We start from the raw sequence: 7,500 nt of genomic DNA on the forward strand, positions 1-7,500 counted from the left end.
TGGGGAGGGGAGAGGCTAGAGAACCGCCTGGCACTGAGAGTTGAGTGGCACTTGAAGGAGATTGCACTTGACTCTCTGTTACTTGAGTGTGAGCGACAGTTCGAGGTTAGGCAAATCTTAACGGTATTGTCGTGTTATTGCTTGTCTTTGGGCCTGTCAGTTATCATGTTCCCTCTCTGTCACTCCTGCTCCGCCCTCTTCCCTTCCTCCTCCTCCTCCTCCTCCTCCTCCTCCTCCTCCTCCTCCTCCTCCTGTGGGTCCTCATCCTTGTCTTATTCGTCTTCCTTTCCTTTTATCATTCCTCTGTTACTTTTTTTTGGTTTTCTCCCTCTTCCTTGTTCTGTTTCTTTTCCTCCGTTTCCTGGTTTGTGTTTCTTCGTCCTCCTCCTCCTCCTCCTTCTTCTCGTATTCGTTTTCATTTTCTTTTATTTCTTCGGTTCTTTTCATGTGCTATTTTTCTGGTTCTCTATCTCTTCCTTGTTCTGTTTTCTCTTTCCCTCTTCCTGATTTTTGTTTCTCTTCCATTCTATCTTTTATTCACCTTTCTCCTCATATTATTCATTCTGTTCTCTTCAGTCTCTTTCGTCCCTTCTCCTCTTCTTTCCTTTATCCATCTTTCTCATACCATTCCTTTTGTTCTTTTCCATGCCTTGTCCTCTTTCTCTCCCCCCTCCTCCTCCTCCTCGTCCTCCTCCTCCTCCTCCTCCTCCTCCTCCTCCAGTTGCTGTTGCTGCTTTGACCTCCACTGACACATTTTACTCCCGCCAGATGTCTTGTGTCGCGGCAGCTGTCACTTCCTTCTACGGCTGTCACTCGCAGTCCTCCACGCCTGTTGCCCTCCTCCTCCTCCTCCTCCTCTTCTCACTTTCCTCCCGCTTCCTCCTCCTCCTCCTCCGCCGCCGCCGCCATCCCTCTCCCTCCTCTTTTCATCGCTGGTAAACCGAGCACGTAAGCCATTAGTCTAAAGGTCATCAATTCTGATAATGATGTTCCGTTACTGAGCGAGGTTAATGCCGCGTGTGTTTACCCACCCGTGACGCTTTCAACATGTCGTCCCTTTTAAGCCTCTCTCTCTCCCCTGCCGCCCTCCCTTCCTCTTCCCGCCGCCCTCCACACACACACACACACACACACACACACACACACACACACACACACACACACACACACACACACACACACACAGCCACCCCCCGCGGTAATCGACTGGCGAAAAATGAGCCCAACAAGTGCGCCATCCGTCTTGTAGTCGAGTTGAAACCTTCAAAACAATCCGGAACGAGCAGCCACGTTGGCCGCGGAGGTGGTGCGGCGCCCTGCCAGTCTCTGCCGCCCCCACGCCTCACTCACGCCCCTCGCAGGCAGCCCCGCGCCCTCAGGCCCCGCTGGCAGTTGCTTTTCCTGCACAGGGAGGAGGCCAGGGCGGCAAGGAAGCCCTGTCGCGAACTTTAAGTCCTGCCAAGGCGGGCGGGACGAGTAGGTGGCGGCATTAGCAGCAGGTATAAATCAGCCTTGATTGGCAGACTTGACGGGCCAAGATGAATGGAGGCAAGGTGTGCGACAATTGGCCAGTGTCCAAAAGCAACCAATTTATTATCCTCTCTTTCCCGCCACGCTTCACTCGCCTTCCCACTGCGCTTCCCGCCCGCCGTCCGCTGCCAGCCGCTGCGAGCCGAGCGTTCCGCCCCGCCACCGCTGAGCGAAGACTTGTGGGGCGCGGAGTGAAAGCGGGTCTGTGGCGCGGCGGTGGTTGGAGTTTGAATTACGCGCGCCCTCCCCACGCCAGGCCGGCCGCCGCGGGGGGCTGTCACACGCACGCTCACACCGGCGCGATTTGTGGCCCTCTTTCGTCATTTTATTTACCGAGTCGGACGCTGCCCATAAATAATTCCCCGCGGTATGCACACTTCAGGAGGTGATTATCTTCGTGTATCTACAGGCCCGTTACGGCGGGGGAGACGGAACGGGCGGCGGGCGTGCGGGCGTGGCGGGGGGCTGAGGAGACGCTGAGGGAGGAGTCGGAGAGAAAGAAGGAGAAAGAAACACGCAGTAGAGAAAGACAGAGGGCTTAGAGGAAAGAACGCAGTGTGAAGGTTTGTGGAGAGAAAGGGAGGGAGGTAAAGAGAGGGAGGGAGGAGGGAGGGAGACACAAGGCTACTGCAGGAGTGGGAGGAGAGGTGGAGACGGTGGAGGAGGTGGAGGACAGGTCGATACTGGCCACTAACAAAAGCCTCCTTGGGTCATGGCTTATCAGGAAGACGCGCGATAGAAAAAGAAGAAAAAAATATATAAGAAAGAAAACGAGAGACATCAACATAGAAAACGAATCCGAAACAGAAGAACTGGAAGAGAAAACTGAGAAAGCGGACGGGGGAGAGAAAGGGAGAGAAAGAGAGGAACTGGTAGGGTGTAAACTCCTGAAACTCCCCAAAGTGTAAAGGGAATTAATCCTACGAGCTATTTGTCCCCGCCACGGATAGAGCAAGAGTCTGCTGAAGAGAATTTGTGGACAAGGAAGTGGAGAACGTGTGAGGTGCTCCATGGGGCGCGACTGTCCAGGCTAACTGATGGTGACAGGCTGGAGGTGGCGGCGGGGGAAGCAGAGGGGGTGGGACGGGGCACGGGAGAGACGTGAGGGGGTCGGAAAGTGGCGGAGGCGGCTGCGAGGGTGAAAAATAATGGCAGTTGTGGTAGCGACGCGTCACGGAGGGAAGGGAGTGTGAGGGAGGTGACAGGGTGATGGAGGAAGGGTGAGATGATGGAGAGAGAGAGAGAGAGAGAGAGAGAGAGAGAGAGAGAGAGAGAGAGAGAGAGAGAGAGAGAGAGAGAACGGTCACTAGCCAGTATCCTATAACTTTCTTTCAGACCTTTCCTCCTAAACTCTCTCTCTCTCTCTCTCTCTCTCTCTCTCTCTCTCTCTCTCTCTCTCTCTCTCTCTCTCAAAACCAACCGCTTATGTGAAATTTGACTCCAATTCAGCATTATAATCAATCTTTCCCATCCCCCTCCCTTCCCCTTCCCCCTTTGCCCTGCGGCGCGCCATTGTCAGGGCGTTGGTCAGAGGCCGCGGGCACCACACACGCCCTGCCACGCCACCACACGACGCCACACCAGAGCCACACAATACCGCCACACACACCCCTATATACATGTGAATAGGCTGTGGTGGAGGGGAGGGGTGATGGGGGAATGCTGTGGGAATGGAGGATACAGCGTAATGGTGATGATAGGGTGTTGATAAGGGTGAAGGGTATACGTGATAAAGAAGGGGAATAGAGGATACGGGTATGATGATGGGGTTTCAGAAATGGGAGGTGGTGAAGGGAGTTATGGTGAGGGAGAGAAGGGAGGGAAGGGGAAAGAAAGGAAGTGACGGGAAATGGACCCCGTAAGGAAATATATGGGAAATAAATACTTTCGTTATGGCCTTCAAATAGTTCTGCCTTGAAATGTTTAGAATTTTTCCCTCTCCTTTTGTACTTTGTTACTCGCTTTCCGGGGAAATAAAGAGGAAAACACCAAGAAATTTGAGAAGATTGGAAGAGAGAGTGAGAGGGAGAGGGTTAGAAAATAAGAGACTTCGTATTTTTAAAACTTGATGTCAAGAGAAAACTAGAAAATCATAGATAATAAAAGAGAGAGAGAGAGAGAGAGAGTCAAAGAGAAAACTTGAGAATCATAAATAAGAAAACCAAAACAGTAGCTTTGTAAGACTCAGAAAATAGATTTGACGCAAGCCCTCCTCCTCCTCCTCCTCCTCCTCCTCCTCCTCCTCCTCCTCCTCCTGCAGCTCTGCGTGAGGCACCAAGCAGCACCGCGTCACACACATCACCAGTCAGTGCCACACCGTCACAACACGAGCGCCACCATCTGGCAGTGGTGACGATTAGCTGATTACAGAATGTCACCACTTAGCTCAAGGCCTCCACACACTCCACACAGCTGCCGCCTCCCACCCACTCCATCCACTGCGCCCACTGTACCCCTCCCAGCTGCTGTCACCACGCCCACACCCGCCCACGTCTCGCTTCTCATTGTATCATTCATCCACAGTTCTCAGAAATTGTATCTCCACTCTTTTTTGCTCATTCATTTTACTCCCTCGTCTCAGATATTCTGTATTCATCCACTTACAACCACTCAAATCCACTTACTCACTTTTCTTCATCCAGTTTGCTTCCTAATATCAAATGTTTCCATCCACTTCTCATCCACACTCCTCTGGTTCGAGATATTGTGCATCCATCCACTCTACTCCACTTCCTCAGCCACATGCAATAATTCTCCACTTTTACTTCCACTTATCCACATAGTGTCATTCATCCACACCAGCATCCACTTATTCTACTCATCCACCTGACATATACCTCTGTTTACTCATCTGCTCATCCACTTATCCACTTACCATCCATCCATCAATCACAAGGTACAAATCCACAGTTATGTAGTCATGCCACCCATCCACCTATCCACTCGTTTCTTCACTCATCCACTTCAGATCCACTCGAGTTGATTTGTGGATGAAATAATGTAGGTGGAGTGAGTTTTTTTTTATTATTTTTATTTTATCGACATGTTTGCTTTCTTTCTTCATTGTCTGCATGTGTGTCTTGGCGCGCGCGCACACACACACACACACACACACACACACACACACACACACACACACACACACACACACACACACACACACACACACACACACACACACACACACGTCATCCATCACACCGGCTCAAGTCAAGAGGTGGTGAAAAATGAGGGAGGGAAGGAGGGAGGAAAGGAAGGGTAGGGAGAGAGGGAGGGATGTTTGGTTCCTCCCTCTCCCCTTCTCTTTCCCCCCTTCACCCTTGGAGAGAAAAACAACATCTGATATGCAGCAATACACCTGAGGAAACCCTCTCTCTCTCTCTCTCTCTCTCTCTCTCTCTCTCTCTCTCTCTCTCTCTCTCTCTCTCTCTCTCTCTCTCTCTCTCTCTCTCTCTCTCTCTAATGCATAGTAAATTAACTTCCCATTTCTAATATTTTCAGAGAGAGAGAGAGAGAGAGAGAGAGAGAGAGAGAGAGAGAGAGAGAAGGATACACACAAACTGACAGACAAAGGAAGGCATATCACAAAAATTGAGAAAAATCGCTCCCAAATTACACACCCTCCTCCTCCTCCTCCTCCTCCTCCTCCTCCTCCTCCTCCTCCTCCTCCTCCTCCTCCTCCTCCTCCTATCACGCCTATGAGTCCTGAATCAAAACAAATCGAAAAGGAACGAATCATTTCCTTTTTGGCTTCTGTTTAAAAGATTATCACCCTTAACATAGAGTCACATTGAGGTCATTTCTCCTTGCCTGTTTGGGTGAATCTTTCTCCCTCACTCAACACCTGCTTGGGGGAGAGAGGGAGAGGAAGAGAGAGAGCGAGAGGGAGAGGGAAGAAAGAGAGAAGTGTCAAAGGAAGGTCTTAATTTTATTTTTATTTAATGTTGTGGTGAGTCGGGAGAGTGAGAGTGAGATTGGGTAAAGGGAGAGGTGATTTTGAGGGTTAGAGAATGAAAGATTGTATTGCGTCTCTCTCTCTCTCTCTCTCTCTCTCTCTCTCTCTCTCTCTCTCTCTCTCTCTCTCTCTCTCTCTCTCTCTCTCTCTCTCTCTCTCTCTCTCTCTCTCTCTCTCTCTCCTGCCACGCTGACGAAGAGTAACGGCCTGCCACCTTTTCCGGGGGGGCAGGGGTGGTGGTGGTGACTTGCCGCCATCACCACCATTATCACCACCACCATCACCACCACCTCCAGCTTGTCCGTCACCACCATCGCTATCACCACCATCAGTACCTCCATCACCACCACCATAATCATCACCACTATCACCAGAATAAGCAACAAGTTCTCCACACACCATCACCACCACAACAACCGTGTCCGTCACCACCACTATCACCACCATTATCATCACCATCTGCGGCGGACTCGACTCACATCATCACCACCACCACCACCACCACCACCGCTGCCGCTGCTGCTATCATCATTACCACTTGTGTATCTGTCATCACCAGTATCTAGGAACACCAGTCGTGCATCACCACCCCTCATCACCACTGCCACTTATCAAGAAATCAAAAAAAAAGGGAAAAAAATCAAGTGACGTAAGATTTAAGACTTGAATGACTAAATATAAAATGAAAGTTTGATGTTAAATTAAGCTTTTAAACTTTTCATAAACTCACAGATCACGACCACTTTCATCATCACTGCCACTAAACCTATAAGAAAAAAAAACACGTAAAATTTAAAAAAAGACACGAAAGACTAAATATAAGGATGCAAACTCAAGATCAAAATAAGCTTTTAATCTCTTCACTAACTGAAAAATCATGACATCTTCTCCTGCATTTATTCATAAGCTTATTTTTTATATCCTTTCCTTGTCATTTTTCTTACTTTCTCTTAAAGGAAAACTGAAAAAAAAAATTCCACATTGAATAAAGCTTCAAATCTTTTCAAATTCTTAACATTCTCTTCCTCCTCCTCATCATTATCAACATCATCATCATCTTGGAGATAAGTTTATTTTTTCTATGCTTTCCTAAAAATTTTTCTTACTTTCTCTCTTAATGGGAATTGAGGAAAAGTCTCTTGTAACAACGCAAACTCTCTATGTCAACCTAGCAATCGTTAGCCTCTTAATTCAATGCATTCAGAGTGTGTTTATAGCGTTAGATTCCTTGCGAGTCCTGCATTGAGGAAGTGAAAGGATACTGATCTCAGCTCCTTATTTCAGCCGTGGCAAACGCTGGTGTCAGAAGTCAGTGTATTCAGAGTGTGTTTTTTGTCCTGATATATTTGTGTTTTAATCCGGTATTGAGGAAAGTGAAAAGATGTGATGACTAAGAGAGAAAGACGAGGAAGACGAGGAAGAGAGTTTGTGTGTATCCTTAACTAGACAAAGACGAGTAAGGAGCGTGAATAATTCAAGGAGCATAAACATAAACACAATGGTTCTCTCTGTATCGTGAACCTTTGAACTTTATAAAGATATGAGAAGAAATAGGACGATTAATTGAGTTTTTTTTTTTTTATGTTTGGTACGTTCGTTTTGCAGACCTGAACTGATCAACTTGTCATGCAAAAAGAAAAAAAAATGATAAGGAAAAAGCAACACAGAAATTAAAGAGAGAATAAATTAGACGATTATTTTATCTCGTTTTTTTTTTTCCGTAGCTTTCTTTTCTAGACTTTAACTCATCAACTTGCCATGAAAAAAAAAAGTAAGAATAAAAAATTTAAAAAAAAAAGGGAAAGAGAGAGAAAAGAGAAGAGCTAGCAAGGAAAAAAACAACATACAACTTTCACTACAAATATTAACCACTGTGCTCTATTTTCCACAGGTACGTGAACTCACCTGTGACCACTGCACAGGTAACAGGTGTACGTGTCTGTGTGTCTGTGTGTCTCCTCCCCACCTGTGCAGGGATACGAACCAAGGGCAAGACGAGTAGCTGGTGAGTGTTG

At 47.8% G+C, this 7,500-nt stretch overlaps 1 long non-coding RNA gene across 8 annotated transcripts in view; it reads left to right on the forward strand.

Annotated features, from left to right (window-relative positions):
- The window catches only part of LOC135091877 (uncharacterized), a 231,607-nt gene that overhangs the window by 87,374 nt on the left and 136,733 nt on the right, over window positions 1-7,500 (forward strand). For all 8 annotated transcript variants that reach the window (XR_010262669.1, XR_010262671.1, XR_010262670.1 and 5 more), the window contains exon 2: window positions 7,377-7,490. This is a non-coding gene — a long non-coding RNA (uncharacterized LOC135091877). The remainder of the gene's footprint in view (window positions 1-7,376; window positions 7,491-7,500) is intronic.

Source organism: Scylla paramamosain, chromosome 38 (assembly GCF_035594125.1).
Source record: "Scylla paramamosain isolate STU-SP2022 chromosome 38, ASM3559412v1, whole genome shotgun sequence".
NCBI lineage: Eukaryota > Metazoa > Arthropoda > Malacostraca > Decapoda > Portunidae > Scylla > Scylla paramamosain.